Source organism: Trachemys scripta, chromosome 3 (assembly GCF_013100865.1).
Source record: "Trachemys scripta elegans isolate TJP31775 chromosome 3, CAS_Tse_1.0, whole genome shotgun sequence".
Classification (NCBI taxonomy): Eukaryota; Metazoa; Chordata; order Testudines; family Emydidae; genus Trachemys; species Trachemys scripta.
Window position 1 is genome coordinate 26,922,530 of NC_048300.1, and position 17,702 is coordinate 26,940,231.

Consider the following 17,702-nt stretch of genomic DNA (forward strand, 5'->3'; position numbering starts at 1 on the left):
GGCTCCTGGCATCAACTGCTGCTGCAGGGTCCTAGCACCCCCCAACCACTAGTGCCAGGGCATGGGTGCCCCAGGCTGCCGCTGCCCTTGTCCCTGCCTCGGATGGATGGATGGACCCTTCCCTTTTCTGGCAGGACCCTCAACCAGCACAGGGGGCCCCCCTGCCCAAGGTCACCGCTCCTGCCCCATGCTGGGCAAGGGGCAGCCCCATCCCCCACCCCAAGTGAGGCTACAGTGAGGGGCAGCAACAGGGGAGGAGGTGTACATGTGATGGCAGACCCCCCTCCAGCACCCACCATAGGGAGGTGAGGGGGCTTCCTGGACCTGAGAGGGGCCCTAGGAGCATGTGCAGTGACAGTGGTGCGAGGTGAGTGTGCTGCCGGGGGACAGTAGGGGAGGCCAGCAGGGAGAGGGCTGGGAGGAGTCCTCCTCTCTGGCCCCAGTTGGGGGCAGCCTTCCTGCACCCCAAACTCCTCATCCCCGGCCCTGCCTCACCCCAGAGCTCACACCCCTACTCAGAGCCCTCATCCCCCCACACCCCAACTCTCTACCCGAGCCCCCTCCTGCACCATGAACCCCTCATCCCCAGCCCCACCCTGCAGGCCTCATCCCCGTACCCCAACCCTCTGCGCGAGCCCCTCCTAGACCCCCAAACCCCTCATCTCCAAAGCCCTCATATTTTTACATTATTTAAAAATATATAGGCTTACAAGGCAGGGGTGGGGGTGGGGACTTGGACCCGTCCTGGGCACCACTAAAAATTATACAAACCTGCCACCCCTGTGAGCAAGCACTTGAAGAAAAAAACAGTTACTAAACTTTCAGTAACTGTTGTTCTTAGAGATGTGTTGCTCATGTCTGTTTCAAAACCCGCCTGCCTACCCCTTTATGGGAGTTTCTGGCAAGAAGGAACTGAGGGGGCAGCAGGACACCAGGTGTCTATATACCGCACCATGAGGGCACCACTCCAGGGGGCACCGCAGTCGATCCAATGGATACCACTAGGGGAAAAACTTCCAGGAACGGTGTACACGATACCTGCACATCTACATTGGAATGCACATGAGCAACACAATAGACTGACTTCCACAGGCACACGTGACCCCACCACTTTGGACTTATCCTCCCCTCCCCAGCTGCATTTGGTTGGTGGGGCCCCCCACTTTGCTGTGCCTCCTAGTCTCCCTGCGGTACTTTGCCCCTTGCAGGCCATTTGTCCCTGCCCCTGCCATTTTCACCTTGTTCTCCTGGGCATGTTTCTTTCCATTAGTTTGCCTGCCCTGCCCCTGCCCTTCAGTGTTTGCTACCTCACCTGCCCCACCCCAAACTCTGGGTTTTGGTTTGGTTGCTTGCCCCACTCTCACACTTGCAGTTCTCTCCTGTGATTTGCCTGCCCCGCCCCTGGCCCATTCCCAGCCTGCTCCCCTTTTCCCCCTACCTTGCCTTGCCCTCTCTAGCTCAGCCCATCTCACTTGTGTGTCCACGCTCCCTCCCTAAACACTTGTGCCCCTTTTCAGTTGCCCCCACATTGTTCACAGCCCTCCCGATAATGCTGTAGTTCCTCCCCTTCCCAGTGCTGCCAGAGGAGCCGGTATCCCCACCCCATGCCAGTACTCACGCCCCCCCTTCCCTTCTTCATTCAGCCCCCCTCATGCCCCCACCCCATTGGCACCCTCCTCCTCAATGTCCCGCCTCTTGGTCAGCCTCCCCTCCTGCAAAATAACCCTCACGGCCTGGAGGATGAGAGGGAAGTCCCCCCAGTGCTGGGGAGTGAGCTGCACCTTATCCTTAAAGCCACAGATTTCCACCAGGAAGAGGCGCAGCTTGTCCTGCAGTGCAGCAGGGGATGGGGTCACAGACCCGCTGCCGTCCTCTGGCTGTGTCCCAGTGATAGTTCTGTGGCCCGCAACTTCCATGACTTCCTGCTGGCTTTTGGGGTCGGGCACGGATTGTTGTGAGGCCCACTGGGGGCTGCCGACACCCCTGCCCACGAGGATCCTCGCCAGCCCTCACTATGAAACTGACCATCTTTCCCACCTTGAACACCCGCAGCTGTAGGATGGGTCTCCACAGGAGTCAGGTGCTCTCCTTCCTTTGGGGTCGGGGGGTACTCTGATTTTCCTGCAGGAGACCCACACGGCTGCAGCTGCCGAGGCTAGCTGGCGGCTGGAGTCGGAGGACGGTGTGTTCTTTAGCCACCTCAGCACCCATTTGGCTGGGGTGCCCATCCTGTTTTCTCCTGACCTACGGCCCGAGATGTTGGGGGTCGTCAAGGTCGTGCCCAGTTGCCTGCTCCATATCCGTGCCAGTATGGAGGGGCTGACGTTGAATCTAGTCAACGTCTATGCCCCAAACACAGATCTGGAGCGAGTGCGTTTTTATCAGCAGGCGTCCGCCTTCCTCGGCACCTTGGATCCTCACTAGTGCCTGGTTCTGGGTGGGGATTTCAATACCATCCTTGAGGACTGGGATCGCTCGGGGTGAGAGAGCAGCCAGGCCACCGCAGTCGTCCTCAGGGAGATCATTGAGCATCACTCCCTTGTGGATGTCTGGCACAACCACCACCTGGACGATGATACCACCTTCACCTACGTCCGGTTGGAGGGTGATTGGTCACGCCACTCCCAGTTGGACTGCGTTTATTTATCACGTTTCCATCTGGCGTGGGCCCACTCCTCCAACGTTCGGCTGGCCTCGTTCTCGGATCACCACTTGGTGATGGTGACTGCCTCTCTCAGCTCGAAGAGGCCGGGGGTGGCCTATTGGCACTCTAATAATAGCTTGCTGGAGGATGTGGGCTTCGTGGTGTCCTTCCGGGAATTCTGGCTGGCCTGGTGGGGGCAGCGGCGTGCCTTTCCCTTGGCACAGTGGTGGTGGGATGGGGGGAAGGTGCACGCCCAGCTTTTCTGCTGAGACTATACCTGGGACGCCAACTGGTGGAGGGATGCGGTGATAGGGCAGTTGGAGCAGGAGGTCTTGAAGCTGGAGAGGCATCTGGCCGCCAGCACCGGGGATCCATCTCTCTGCGGAGCATGCCGGGAGAAGCGGGAGGAGCTCCGGGCCCTGGAGGACCATCGTGTTAGTTCAATCCCGCATCCGTCTCCTTTGGGAAATGGATTGCTGCTCCCGCTGCTTCTATACCCTGGAGAAAAAGAGGGAGGCAAAAAAGCATGTCGCCTGCCTCTTGGCGGAGGATGGCACTCCCCTCACGGATCTGGAGGAGATGTGTGGAAGGGCCAGGGCCTTCTACGCCAGCCTCTTCTCCCCAGATCTGATGGACTTCGATACTTGAAGGGTGCTCTGGAACTAACTCCCAATGGTCAGCGTGGACAACCAGGACCGGCTGGAGCTGCCTCTCACTCTGGCCGAGTTCTCGGAAGCCCTCCGTCTCATGCTCACCAATAAATCTCTGGGCATGGATGGGCTGACTGTGGAGTTCTACCGCATGTTCTGGGATGTCCTTGGCCTGGACCTCGTCACCGTCTGGGCCACATCCTTGGAAAGCGGGTCCTCCCTCTGTTGTACAAGTAAGCCATGCTCGCCTTGTTACCCAAGAAGGGGGACCTCTGCGACCTTCGGAACTGGCATCCTGTCTCGCTCCTCAGCATGGACTACAAGGTCATAGCGAAGGCCATCTCACTGTGGCTGGGGTCTGTGCTGGCCGTCTTGGTCCATACCGACCAGACCTACCTCGTCCTCATCCACACCATCTTTGATAACTTGATCAGGCTCAACTGGACCCTGACAGGGGTGTCCACTGTTGGGCCAGTTGTATACTCTGGCAAGCAAGCCCTTCCTCTGTCTCCGTCTGAGGTTGACGGGGTTGGTGCTCTGGGAGCCGGAGTTGCGGCTATTAGCGTACTCCAACAGCGTGCTCATGATCCAGCTGCTGGGCGACCTGGTGCAGGTGGAGGCCTGCCAGATGATCTACTCGGTGGCCTCCTCCACTTGGGTCAACTGGGTCAAGAGCTCTGGCCTGATGGTCGGGGCAGGGTGGCAAATGAGCTCCTTCCCACCTGTGCTTCAAGCCATTCAGTGGAATGTGGGTCCACTGCTCTATCTTGGCGTTTACCTTTCCGCCACGCATCCTTCTCCACAGGAGAACTGGCAGGATTTGGAGGCCAGGGTGGGTGAGCAGCTGCAGAGATGGACAGGACTCCTTCGCTGCCTCTCTCTGCAGGGGAGGGCACTGGTACTGAATCAACTAGTCCTGTTCATGCTTTGGCACTGGCTCAACACCCTGAACCCAGCCCCGGGGATCCTAGCCCAGCTCCAGAAGGTAGCTCTGGAGTTCTTCTGGCCAGGACTGCACTGGGTCTCTGCAGAAGTCCTGAGTCTTCCCTTGGAGGAGGGAGGATAGGGCCTGGTCTGCCTCCACAGCCAGGTCCATGTCTGCTGCCTCAAGGCCCTGCAGAGACTCCTTTATGGTACAGGTAGTCCGGCATTGAGCACGTTGGCGCACGCCTGCCTCTGCCACCTCCGATACGACCAGCAGCTCTTTTTTCTCCACCCAAAGAGTCTTTCACGAGAACTCTCCGAGCTGCCGGTCTTCTACCAGGACCTCCTCCAGACCTGGAAGCTGTTCTCAGTGACAAGGTCTGTTGTGGCCACTGAGGGGGTGGACCTCCTCGTGGAGCCACTGCTACACAATCCCAACCTTCATGTGCAGGTGGAGGAGTCCCCCTCGGTATGCCAGAGGTCGGTCCTGCAGAAACCACCAGAATTGGAGACCTCCTGGACTATGACTGGGGGGATTGGGTGGATCCCCAAGCGCTCAGTCGGTGCATGGGGTATCCACCCTCCTGACCCCCCTGCGCGTACTCCAGGAGGTGGGGGCAGCCTTATCGCCCACCTCTTGGGTTTTCCTTGAGTGGGTACTGCGAGAGGGTGCTCCCCGCCCGCCCCTCACCCCAGGCCTTCCAGACCTTTTCACCAGGACGCTGTCCCGCAAGCCCTCTCGGCCTCCTCTAGTCCACAATCCGAGCTGGCTGCGTGCCCTGCAGCTGGTTTGCTTCCGGACCACACCAAGGAAACAACTATACACGTTTGTGCTCGACACGTTTCACTTCCTCACCCTTGTGGTGAGACTATCTACTACCTGTGGAGGGTGAGGAACCCCAGTGGGCCAGCCTCTATTCCACCCTGGTCCCACAGCCCGCCAGGATATCGGTTGGTGGCTCCTCCATGGAGCTGTGAGCACAGGCGTGTACCTGGCATGGTTCACCACCATCCCCGACGCCTGCCCCTTTTGCGGCGTGAGAGAGAACCTGGCGCATGCCTATCTCGAATGCACCAAGTTGCAGCCCCTATTCTGGCTGCACTTTTCCCCACACCTGTTTATATTTACACACCCTGTCCGTGGCCCCACCAAGGCACGAGATCTCCTTGTCAGCCTCCTCCTGACTCTGACCAAAGTGGCCATCTTCAACACCAGGAGGAGGATGTTAGACTAGGGGTGCTCTGCCACTGTGAGGCCTATCTCTGCTCCTTCCTGGTCTCACGCATCTGGGCAGAGTTCCTCTGGGTGGTGTCCACTGGCTCCCGAGACAGCTTTGAGGAGAAGTAGGCGCTGTCTGGGGTTCTCTGCTCGGTGTCCCGCTCTGGATCCCTAGTTTTGAACCTGTGTCCTTCACTCCTGACCCTGTTATTCTTAGTTGTCCCCCATTTTCAGTTGGTTCCCCGGTCCAGTGGTCCCTCCCGCAAGGCTGTGGGAAGGGCCTTTAGATATGGGTGGGCTTGCACCCACGAACCTCCCAGGATTTCTAATAAGGTCCCACTAAAACAACATACAAAAATAGAGATGAAGCATTATACTACATAAGCTACAACATCTTTAAAAAGGAAAAATGTGTAGAGAAAGGCGCTGGTATTGTTCTTCTAACAAACAAGTCTGAAAGTAACTCCTCTGTTTAAATTAAAATAAATTATGCGGTCTCCCACAGTATTCTTGCCACCAAGTTAAAGAAGTATGGGCTGGATGAATGGACTATAAGGTGGATAGAAAGCTGGCTAGATCATTGGGCTCAACTGGTAGCGAGCAATGGCTCCATGTCTAGTTGGCAGCCGGTTTCAAGTGGAGTGCCCCAGGGATCGGTCCTGGGGCTGGTTTTGTTTAATATCTTCATTAATGATCTGGAGGATGGCGTGGACTGCACTCTCAGCAAGTTTGCAAATAACACTAAACTGGGAAGAGTGGTAGATACGCTGGAAGGTAGGGGTAGGATACAGAGGGACCTAGACAAATTAGAGGATTGGGCCAAAAGAAGCCTGATGAGGTTCAACAAGGACAAGTGCAGATTCCTGCACTTAGGACGGAAGAATCCCATGCACTGTTACAGACTAGGGACTGAATGGCTAGGTGAGGCCTCATTTGGAGTACTGTGTCCAGTTTAGAGCCCCACATTACAAGAAGAATGTGGAAAAATTGGAAAGAGTCCAGTGGAGGGCAACAAAAATGATTAGGGGGCTGGAACACATGACTTATGAGGAGAGGCTGAGGGAACTAGGATTGTTTAGTCTGCAGAAGAGAAGAATAAGGAGGGATTTGATAGCTGCTTTCAGCTATCTGAAAGGGGGTTCCAAAGAGGATGGATCTAGACTGTTCTCAGTGGCAGCAGATGACGGAGCAAGGAGTAATTGTCTCAAGTTGCAGTGGGGGAGGTTTAGGTTGGATATTAGGAAAAACTTTTTCATTAGGAGGGTGGTGAAGCACTGGAATGGGTTACCTAGGGAGGTGGTGGAATCTCCTTCCTTAGAGGTTTTTAAGGTCAGCTTGACAAAGCACTGGCTGGGATTATTTAATTGGGGATTGGTCCTGCTTTGAGCAGAGGGTTGGACTAGATGACCTTTTGAGGTCTCTTCCAACCCTGATATTCTATGATTCTATCCCAGAACAAAGAGTGAGAGTGATGTCATCATGAAAGTGCATAAGACAGAAAGTGCAAATAATCAACAAATCAACAACAAAAGTGAATACACAAAGTGCTTTCAAAAAGAACAAAGTAAACTGAAAAAAGTCTTTTTTGGCTAACTTCTCTGTTATACCAATAATAGGTGTTACTTAGTACGGTAGAAAGAAAAAATGGTAAGAAAATATGATTTTCAAGTGGATGCTGTTTTGATCTATTTCATAGACAGAGGATATTAATTATTACCCCAATTTATTCTATAAAAACTTCCATAAGCTCTTTAACTTCCATCAGAACATTAGCCAGAGATGGGTGGAACAAACCTTGACCTAGTGTCACCTGAACAGCAGCACTTTCTTAGTACTATACTGCATTGTCAGGCTCATCCTAATGCTTGGTTTGGGATTAAGGGTTTCCATTTGTCACTTTTGCCATTATGATCTGGATGACTTAAAGTGATCTGAGGTATGTGGAGTCTCTCACTTCCTCAGGATAAGTTTGCAATTTTTTGCACCTTTGAAGATAATGTATTATGGCTCATACACCATCCCTCATCTAACCTCCCAATGTTAGCTAAAGCCGATTCAGCAAGGTTCTTAAGCATATGATTAACTTTAAGCATGTGACTAGTCCTGTTGACACAAAGTTAGGCACTTAAAATAACATTTTCAAGGACATTTAAGTGTCTTGGGAGTGTCCCATCTTCAAAAGAGCCTGAGCGTATGTCTACACCAGGTATGGCGCTGTAGCTGTGCTGCTGTAGCACCACAGTTATGCTTCCTACATTGATAGACGGTTTTTTTCCAGCAACATAGTGAATTCATCTCTCTGCGGTGGTACCTAGGATGATGGAGGAATTCTTCTGTCCAGGTTGCTATGCCTCCAGTAGGGGTTAGCTTGACCTAACTATGGCACTCAGGGTGCAACATTTTTCACAGCCCTGAGCAACACAGCTAAGTTGATTTAATTTTTAAGTGTAGACCAGGTCTTAGGGCTCTAAGTCCTATTGACTTTCAATGAAATCTTGGTTCTTAAGTTACTAAATCACTTTTGAAAATTGGATTTAGGTTATTAGGTTACCAATAGGCTTTTGAAAATTACACCCTTTAGGATGCTTAAGTTTACCTTGTTCAACCAGGGTTCTAGACATAGTGCAAATTAAAGACACTCAACTTTGCTTACAAGTAATTAAATGTGTAAAAACGCTGCGTGCCTACGACCACCGCTGCTTCCTCCCTGGGCTGGCTCCATCTTAGCCTGGGGCACGCTCAGTTTCCCCAGCTGCGATCCAGGCTGCGAACTTGGCCCATAGCCCGGCCTGTGGGCCTGCAGCCACTAGGGCCCTCCCTGCAGCAGGGCTGAGAGCAGAGGCAGCTCCAGCCTCCTGCATTGTGCGCCGGCCCCTCCGCCAGTCTAGAAGCCTGTCCTCCCGGCCGGTGGCCGGCGCCAAGGCTGCGATCCCGGGTGCCGTGCAGTTCACACGGGTAAGGGGGGTCCCGGGGCAGCAACGCCCCGCCGGTCAGGGGACACCGCGGGTTGACTCCGGCTTGGGGCAGGGAGCAGCTGCCCGGCACCGGGTCCGACTGCAGCCGGACCGGGCAGGGGAAGGTGGGAGCCGTCAGTCCCCCCACCCCTTACGAGGTCAGGCTGCTGCCTGGGGCGCTCTCTGCAATGCTCTCCCCCTAGGGTACTCAGGAGACCTCCAGCGTGAGTTACTTTGTTCTGTGGCCAGCAGGGCTGGGGAGAGACTGCGGACAGGGCTCAGCTGGTATGCGCGGCGCCGGCAGCTGAGCTGATCACTGCCGGGCCCAGGCCTGGGCCCTGGGCCAGCCGTCTTGCGTGGGCTTCCCACTGGACCCCACTCCCTTTGCCAGGGTGGAAATGAGGCGGGGGGGAAACGGAGCTCTAGGACCCTGGAAGTGGGAAGGGTCCCCTCCGCTCCTGACTCGGACTAGTTGATTATGATTAGGCTTCTTGCGTTCGTTGAATATTTAGAGGCTAGTCAGGCAAGTCGTGTGTTTCTGTTCACAAGGTTGAAAATTGTCATTTGCAGCAAGTTGAACTTCTTGCAAAGTGCAGACTCTCCCAGTAGCTGTTGAGAAGTGTAGTGTAGCTTGTGTACTAACGGAACCGACTACTACCCTCCTCCCTGGTTGTGTGGAAAAATGGCACGGAATTTCTTTCTAAAGGCTGCTGTTCCCGAAGTCAGAGCGCAGGGGCGCCATTTAAGATTTAACTTTAACCATGATTCTAAGGACTACTTAGGGACTTGAAAACTCTAGGTGTTTTTTTGTTTTTTTTTTCTTGTTTGCAAGGATGACACGCAAATTCGTGAAGCGTTCCATATTTTTTGTGCTCGCTTCGGCAGCACATATACTAAAATTAGCTGATAGGAGCACTGTATCTAATTCCGATACAAAAAAAGAGGATTTAATGACTGTTAGACCCACTCAGCTCTAATGCTAACATGTTCTCACATCTTGTGTCAAGTCACTTAAGTTACACTAGTTAGGTTTAAAAATTTTATGTATATTCCTTGTTACTAACTCTTGAATACAACAATTGTAGAAAAATCTAGTTTACTTTCTATGTTTTTTTTTTTTTTTGTAGTGAGTTTTTTTCAGTTCACCAAACTTGGAATAGATCATGTAACTTTGGAAACATCTTACTAGGGCAAGCCCCCCCATGAGTTTATACTGCACCTGCCTGGGGTTCTAGAGGTGTCACCTCACTACAAATAACAGACTAGAAACTAACCTTAAACAGGAGTGAAACTGACATTTTCAAGTCACTTTCGCAGTACTGCCAATCCCAAATGTTCAAAAATCATGAATCAGGTTCACCAAAAATCATGAGATTGGCTTTAAAATCAGGAGACTATGGGAAAATAACGGATTTGGAGTTCTTTTGATTTGCCTTCTGCTTTTTGAGCCTTTAGTGTGCACTGGGGTCACATTTTGAAGTTTTCTCCACAGCCACGAGGACTAGAAACTTCATTTTTCTTTTAGAATGAAGGTTGAAATCATCACATATCCACTTGACTCCAGGAGCTGGGGCTTTAAGGAAAACAATTATCATGAGACTCATGACAAAATCACGAGAGTTGGCAACACTGCTTTTACTTCTGTTTAAAGGCTAGTTACTTTCCAGAAGCCTCTTAAATACAACACTACAGTGATTGAGTTTCAGTTCTCAGAGGAGAATATTTAAAACCAAACACCAAGAAAATTCTATATTTTAAAGTTGAGAAAAAAACTGAGACTTCTGTGATACATCAGGGCCACTGCAGCAGGAAAGGAAAATAAGCAGGCACAGGAGCTCTGGGCAGTTCTTCCTTTAGAAAGAAAGTTGGAAGGTCAAATTTTCTAGTCCTTAATCAATTAAAACTTCTATTGCTATCAGTTCCTCCACTCAGATGTAAACATCACAGTGAACATGTGGTCAATAACTGTACACATCATACTTAAATATCTGAGCCTCTTTTACAGGCTAAACTTCCATATCCTTAATCACCAGCCCTTTCTTACCTTAATCACCCTGTCTCTGTTTTTAAACACAGTACTAACTCCCTGCCTCAGGGGCACCTCTCCTCTGCAGAACTTACATTTCACACTAAGGACTTGTATATGCTGGCACTTTACAGCGCTGCAACTTTCTTGCTTGGGGGTGAAAAAACACCCCCCTGAGCGCAGCACGTTTCAGTGCTGTAAAGTGCCAGTGTAGACAGTGCACCAGCACTGGGAGACGTGCTCCTGGCGCTGGTAGCTACGCCCCTCGTTGAGGTGTGGTTTTTTTAGAGCGCTGGGAGCGCTGCCGCAACTATACAAGCCACATTAAAGCGCTGCAGGCTAGTCAGGCAAGTCGCTTTAACGTGGCCAGTGTAGACTAGCCCTAATGCTGTGCTGTAGTTAAGAGCTCCACCTGGGAGCTTGCACACCTTTATGAAACTCAAGGGGGGGCTTCTGCCCTTCCCTGGCCTCCCTAACTGGCGCCCTTAGCAGAGCTTTCTGCCTCTCTCATCTTTACATTTGCCAAAGGATGTCATTCTTAAATCTCTCCTATTTTAAATGATGATGAACTTAATTATGGTCCAAAGTTTAAAATAAGTTAACCAGTTGCTTATCTGCCATATTGCCAGCTCTGGCATAAATGTTTCCAAATTCTTTATTTTTGTGCTGTTTTATAAGAACTACACCAGCGTGCCAGACTTGTGGGGAACAAACAAATATTGCAGTTTATGTGAGGCCAGCTTCTGGACTTTAAATTAAAAATTCCAGGGCCAGATTTTCTGCTGAAATAACTCCACTGAAGTTAGTGGAGTTACACCAGCAGGGAATTTGCCTTCCACTGTTCAAGGAGGCTGCTCTCTGGAGAATATTATGAAAGCAAAGTAATGCAGGAGCCTAGACTTCCCACTAACATACTTGGAGAATGATTGATCAAATTCCTTGGTTTCTTTCTTGCGTGTTCAGTATTCAGTAAAAGTTCAACTTTTTTCAGCTTGCTTTGAAAGAAACAAGCTTTAACGCAGTTGTTTGTGCTACTGGCTGTAGTTAAAATTGGCAACATTTCCCATTATTAGCGAGATTTTCATGGTGGCTAAAATGTAGCCAGTAGTTCTGGCATTAGAGTTTATTTAGTATATATTTAAAAATCTAATTTTTAAGAGATTTTGTTCTACCACTTTTATTACAGAAAGGTAAAGAAAAAAGTCCTGATTACATTCAGTGCCAAACATCTTCAACTCCTGTGGAAGTCAATGAGGGTTTGGGTGCTGAGCACCTTGCAGAATCCAGTCCACAGAGTTAGTTTTACTGGTTTAAGGTGGAATACTCATTTTGCTCATGTATGTATGCTTAAGATGGGATATTCTTTCTGCTTATATAGTGTTCTGATATTTGTAGGAAATAAGACTTGTTTCCTAAATTTGTTGGGAAAAAATACTAAATACAATGTTTCAAATATGAATGCCTAAAAGTAAGTTCCTAAGTCTATATTTGGACACTGAATAAGTGGCCTCATTGTCCATTTGTTGGAAAACTGATGATGGCTTGCTCTTCCAACAAACAGGTGATAGTAAGACCCTGAAGGTCAAAGGCTGTTGGAGACTTGTTTCATTGCTACAAACAGCAGCTCCTTTCACTTTTTCTTTTAGCTCTATTAAGCCTGCTAGTATTGAACCTTGGAGCTCTGCTTAAGCCTTGTCTACACTGCCACTTTACAGCGCTGAAACTTTCTTGCTCAGTGGTGTGAACCCTCCCCTCCGACCAATGCAAGTTTCAGCGCTATAAAGTGGCAGTGTAGACAGTGCACCAGTGCTGGAAGCTACTCCCATCATGGGGGTGGGTTTTTTATAGGTTTATTTGTTTTTTATGGTGCCGTGATTACACAGCCACGTTAAAGTGCTGCCGCAGCAGCGCTTTAACATTGGTAGTGAAGCAGGGCCGGCTCCAGGCATCAGCGCAGCAAGCAGATGCTTGGGGTGGCCAATGGAGAGGGGCAGCACGTCTGGCTCTTCAGCGGCAATTCGGTGGCGGGTCCCTCAGTCCCTCTCGGAGGGAAGGACCTGCTGTGGAATTGCCATCGAAGAATGAAGTGGCGGCGGTAGAGCTGCCGCTGAAGTGCCGCCGATCGCGCCTTTTTTTTTTTTCCCCGCTGCTCGAGGTGGCAAAAACGCTGGAGCCAGCCCTGTAGTGAAGACATATCTTACATCATAGGAAACTAAGGGTCAGAGCCTTCTTTCCCCATCTGGAGGCTGTGTGTCTTATAAAATTATTACAATTTAAGGGAGGGAAAAAGTAAGTTTGTGGATAAGAATAAACTTTTGTTTGTCTACAGCATTGAAAGTATATGTTCAGAGACAAAACATTTTGTGGACTTTATGTAACAACATAAAATCAAACTACGTCTTTGAATATTTGCATGAGTACCCTGATGGAAATGAGCGCTTAGTATTATACTGTATAAATAGCTGTGGTTAAGAGCATAAAAATAGTTTGGCAATCATAGAGTACGGCCAGAAGTTACACTGAAGCAATATTAGGATTATAAATCAAACCAACAGGAAATTCTAAGTTAAGGCAGACATTCTGCCCTTAAATAACATACACATATGAACTTTTTCTCCCTCAATAACAGGAACACAGAATTTCTGTAACTCTGAATTTTTTGGCTTGTTGCAAACTTAATGGACCGAATTTTCAGGCAGGCCTGCCTAAATCTAGGCTTCTAAATCCCTATTTAGACATTGAACTTGTAGTCTAGTGGTAGACTTAATTAATGAAGTTAAAGAGCAAAACTCCACAATGAACATCCCCTTGCTTCATATATTTGAGAAATGAGATTTTATTGCTCCAAATAATTCTTTCCACTTCAATAGTATTTTTCATTCAGGGATTTCAAAGCACTTCAGGGGTTATAAAAGCAACATTATCAGGCACCCACAGTTTTTAAAGTTTTCTTGATAGGTATAAATATCACTTTCCCTATCGCCTTTAAGCTAGTCAGTGCAGCAAACATGTATCTTAAAAACATACTCATCTGCACCCCAAGTAAAACAGCAAATTATATATCTGGATGTGAATCCAAATTAGGCTCTTCCAGGGACCAGTTTTGACAGTTACTGATAGTGCACTCATCAAAAATTTGATCTGAGTGAAGGCTATGAAGAAGCCATTGTCAGTAAATGTGAAAATATTGTGCTATACATGTATCTAATTAAACATGTAATAATGTAATTGTGCAGATTTCCTCTCATACTAGTACACCTTGTGATAACTGTTTTAAAGGCTTTAAGGAAAGCACTTGTGGTGTTCCTATGTAGTTTAGGAGAGAGCATTGATCTGTTGAAAATATTAATTATAGCCCACATACAGTGCTTTTCACACTGAAAGAGCTGCACAAACATGAAGTAGTGTATTAGCCAGTTTAAAAAAAAAATTAGCACTTTACATTTTCCTCTTGGCTGCTAAAATGTGGCATAGTTTGAAACGCTGGTTCAAAAATGGACTATTGTATAGCATGAGAAAGTAGCATATTACATTACTACAAGAACACTGTCCAGTTCAGAGCCATATTATAAATAGTTTCCTTAACTTTATTATTAATCACAGCTTGCTGTAGATTATTAAAGGTGGAAGCATTTTAAAAACATCCTTTTTGTCATTTATTCTGTTTGTAACGTTTTGCACATCACTCAGCTTGGATAGTACAAATACCAGCTGAGAGGCCAGGTTTATAGTTGTCCTCCCCTCCTCCTCCCCCTCCACAATTATCAGTTACTGGTTCTCATGCACTACACCAGTGCTTAAGTGTTTGGGTCCTTAATATTCTTCTAGAACAGGGGTGGGCAAACTTTTTGGCCCAAAGGCCACATCTGGGTGTGGAAATTGTATGCAGGGCCTTGAATGTAGGGCTGGGGCAGGGGGTTGGGGTTTGGGAGGGAGTGCGAGGTGTGGGGGGGTGCGGTGTACAGGAAGGGGCTCAGGGCAAGGAGTTGGGGTGTAGGAGGGGTGCAGGGTGAAGCAGGGGGCTCAGGGCTGGGGGTTAGGGTGCAGGAGGGGGTGTGGAGTGCGGGAGAGGGCTCAGGGGAAGGGATTGGGGTGCGGGGTGCAGGAGAGATTTGGGGAGCGGGCTCCAGCCCGGTGCCGCTTACCTCGAGTAGCTCCAGGGTGACAACGGCATGCAGTGGGGCTAAGATAGGCTCTCTGCCTGCCCTGGCACGGTGACATTCCCGGAAGTATCCAGCATGTCCGGCAGTGGCTCCTGGGGGTGGGGTGGGGCAGGCGGCTCTGCCCTGCGCTGCCCTCGCCTGCGGGTACCACCCCCGAAGCTCCCATTGGCCGCAGTTCCCTGTTTCCGGCCAATGAGAGCTGTGCGGGTCGGTGCCTGCAGGTGAGGGCGGCGCACAGAACCCTCTGCTCCCCCTCCCCCAGGGGCCGCAGGGACATGGTGCCGGCTGCTTCTGGGAGCAGCACGGGGCCAGGGTAGGCAGGGAGCCTGCCTTAGCCCACTGCGCTGGGGGTGGCAAGGCCAGATATACTAGTATCAGAGGGGTAGCCGTGTTAGTCTGAATCTGTAAAAAGCAACAGAGGGTCCTGTGGCACCTTTGAGACTAACAGAAGTATTGGGAGCATAAGCTTTCGTGGGTCAGACTTGCATCTGAAGAAGTGAGGTTCTTTTACAGATTCAGACTAACACGGCTACCCCTCTGATACTAGTATATCTGGCATATAGATACCTTGCAATGCCAGCTACAAAAGTCCCATGAAAACGCCTGTTCTCACTTTCGGGTGACATTGTAAATAAGAAGTGGGCAGCATTATCTCCCATAAATGTAAACAAACTTGTTTGTTTTAGCGATTGGCTGAAAGAGAAGTAGGACTGAGTGGACTTGTAGGCGCTAAAGTTTTGCATTGTTTTGTTTTTGAGTGTAGTTATGTAACAAAAAAAATCTACATTTGTAAGTTGCACTTTCACGATAAAGAGATTGCACTATAGTACTTATATGAGGTGAATTGAAAAATACTGTTTATCATTTTTACAGTGCAAATATTTGTAATAAATCATATAAAGTGAGCATTGTACACTTTGTATTCTCTCTTGTAATTGAAATCAATATATTTGAAAATGTAGAAAAACATCCAAAATATTTAATAAATGTTAACTGATATTCTATTGTTTAACAATGTGATTAAAACTGCGATTAATCACGATTAATTCAAAGTCAGACTTGCATCTGAAGAAGTGAGGTTCTTACCCACAAAAGCTTATGCTCCCAATACTTCTGTTAGTCTCAAAGGTGCCACAGGACCCTCTGTTGCTTTTTCCAGATATACTAAACATTCGTTTGCCCCTTCATGCTTCGGACATCATTCCAGAGGACTTGCTTCCATGCTGATGATGCTCGTTAAAAAAAATGAGTTAATTAAATTTGTGACTGAACTCCTTGGGGGAGAATTATATGTCTCCTGCTGTATATTACCCACATTCTGCCATATATTTTATGTTATAGTAGTCTCGGATGATGACTCAGCACATGTTGTTCATTTTAAGGACACTTTCACTGCAGATTTGACAAAACGCAAAGAAGGTACCTGCGACCAAGTATTTCTTTTCACAGGCTAGACCCCTGTCTCATCCTGGGTCCCAGTCCTTTCTCCCCAAATCAGTCCTAGGTGTTTACAGCAGTCATCCGGGGCAGGGATTCAGTGGAGAACTGGTGACCTCAATTAACTCACTCTCCAGCCTTACATAGGATTTACAAAATGCGGGAATCTTTTGTTTGAATCTGTTTGATTCCTACCACCCCTTCAGTGGAAAAGTACCAGCAGTGTCCCAGGTGGTATTTTGTACCAGGTGACATCATCACATTGTGAACAAGAAGTGGGCAGCAAATGTAAACAAATTTGTTTATCTGAGTGATTGGCTGAACAAGAAATAGGACTGAGTAGACTTGTAGGCTCTAAAGTTTTACATTGTTTTATTTTTGAATGCAGTTATTTTTTGTACATAATTCTACATTTGTAAGTTCAACTTTCGTGATAAAGAGATTGCACTACAGTACTTGTATTAGGTGAATTGAAAAATACTATTTCTTTTGTTTTTTACAGTGCAAGTACTTGTAATCAAAAATAAATATAAAGTGAGCATTATATACTTTGTATTCTGTGTTATAACTTCAAAAATATTTAAATAAATGATATTCTATTATTGTTCAACAGTGTGATTAATCACAATTAATTTTTTTAATCGCGTGATTAATCCTGATTAATTTTTTAAATCATTTGACAGCCCTAGATACCATGGATACATCCCGCCTCATTTGCTTCTAAGTTATAAACCTCAAGTCCAGAGATGTACAGTTTAGTCAAGTAATCCTAAAGAGGGATATCAGAAGATATAGCACTTATGTTTAAAATAGGCAATCCAACGGTTATTCATTTTGGGGTATAAGAACAGAATAATATAATTTCAAAATCTGGTTGGAAGAAATATCTTCAATATTTCCTGTCTACAGAGAGGATGCCTATTGTAGCATTTTGGGATTCAGTACCACTGGTCAAGAACTTGGAAGGAATCCAAGGAGCAGAGAGAGAGAGAAAAATATTTGGTCTTGTACCATCAGCTAGTCATTTGTAATTCATTCTCCTAGTTAGTTTTAATGATACACGTATTATTATATGGCAGTGGTTCTCAAACTTATTTGATAGGCCTCCCTTCTTTGCGTCTGTAGTCGTTTACGCCCCCTCCTCCCCCACAAGTACATATACCGCCACCTAGCTCTGAAGGCAAATGGAGAGCAGCAGCTGCTGGCTGGGTGCCCAGCTCTGAAGGCAGCTACATGCCAGCAGCAGCATGGAAGTAAGGGTTGCAATGTGAAAAGTTATATTCATCAATGTCACTTTTCACAGCAGACTTAGCATCCCATTGCCACCCTTACTTCTGTGCTCCTGCTGCCACCCTGGAGCTGACAGCTGGAGCCTTGCCGCCTCCAGGTGAGGGATGGGGGAGTGGGGAGAGAGAAGGCGAGCCTGAGCCTGGGCTGCCTCCTGGTGAGGGATTGTGTGGGGGAGGAAGGCAAGCCCGAGGCCAGATGGAGGGGCTTCAGCTATCCCCTTTATCCCCTGCCTTCTGGGTGTGCATGGTCCTTCTTCATGAGCCCCAGCCACCCGGGACTCACAGATAGAGGTCTTCAAAAAAAAAAAAGACATAATGCTCACACCACTCTTGATCCATACCCGCGCCTCCCTTGGGAGACCTGCTCCATAGTTTGAGAACAGCTGTCATGGTATT

The 17,702-nt window shown here is 48.5% G+C and overlaps 1 protein-coding gene across 3 annotated transcripts in view; it reads left to right on the top strand.

The window, feature by feature from the left end:
* The first annotated feature begins 8,308 nt into the window (after positions 1-8,308).
* Positions 8,309-17,702, top strand: part of STON1 (stonin 1) — a 59,922-nt gene continuing 50,528 nt past the window's right edge. For all 3 annotated transcript variants that reach the window (XM_034764337.1, XM_034764338.1, XM_034764339.1), the window contains exon 1: positions 8,309-8,392. The gene's annotated coding sequence lies outside the window, so the exon portion shown is untranslated. The remainder of the gene's footprint in view (positions 8,393-17,702) is intronic.